Consider the following 1,156-nt stretch of genomic DNA (forward strand, 5'->3'; position numbering starts at 1 on the left):
CTTTCTCTCTTTCTCTCTCTCTCTCTCTCTCTCTCTCTCTCTCTCTCTCTCTCTCTCTCTCTCTGTGTGTGTGTGTGTGTGTGTGTGTGTGTGTGTGTGTGTGTGTGTGTGTGTAATATTAGTGGATGCTGTGTTATCCCACTTGCTGCCGCCGGTGTAATATTAGTATTGGACTTATCCTCTCTGTATGGTACAGGTTTGTTTGCTTCTTGAAAGTGAAAGTTGTCGCAGTTTTATAGTTTATTTGCACAGGAGTGTGGTAGGTGGGTACAGAGGACAGGCAAGGCAGAGGCGCCCAGAGAGGGGCGGGGCGACCTGCTTGGCCCGCTTTGGCGAGCGGTCTGTCTGGACTGCTCAGAAATTTCTATCAACAAACTTCGTTTTGGAACATTTCATAATGGAAAACATGAAAGAATTTGAATGAACATAAAGTCCGATACATATGGTCACATGGTGGTTTCGTGGTGAAGGAATAAGGGTACTTTATATACAGTTGTATGTAACAACAGACTTAAGGTGTTTACAAGACTAAAAAGCTTCGTGATAAGGAGACAAATAATGCTGAGTATTCATAAAACATAAAGACATTTGAATATCGACAATGATAGCGCTAAAATACTTTGTGATTCAGAATAAGCATTTTTTTAATGAACATTTTGAGTATAAACAACACATAGTTTACACAGAGACAACAGAATAATAGCATGGGAATTGTTCACGAGCAATAAGGGTTAAAATTAGCGTGTTCAAAGGTCATTCGTCATTTTCACGGGTGTAGACCTGTTGGAGTCGGCCGAGGACAGTGGAATTACTGTGAGATAAGGAACACATAGCTTTTCTGGTATGTGAGACGAGCTAAATCACGAGAAACAGGTCACTAGACTCTGTCTGTCTGTCTGTCTGTCTGTCTGTCTGTCTGTCTGTCTATCTGTCCGTCCGTCTGTCTATATTTCTCTCTCTCTTCATCTCTCTCCTATTCTCTCTCTCTCTCTCTCTCTCTCTCTCTCTCTCTCTCTTTCTTTCTCTCTCTCTCGCTGTCTGTCTGTCCGTTCGTCTATATTTCTCTCTCTCTTCATCTCTCTCCTATTCTCTCTCTCTGTCTCTCTCTCTCTCTCTCTCTCTCTCTCTCTCTCTCTCTCTCTCTCTCTCTCTCTCT

Source organism: Penaeus chinensis, chromosome 29 (assembly GCF_019202785.1).
Source record: "Penaeus chinensis breed Huanghai No. 1 chromosome 29, ASM1920278v2, whole genome shotgun sequence".
NCBI lineage: Eukaryota > Metazoa > Arthropoda > Malacostraca > Decapoda > Penaeidae > Penaeus > Penaeus chinensis.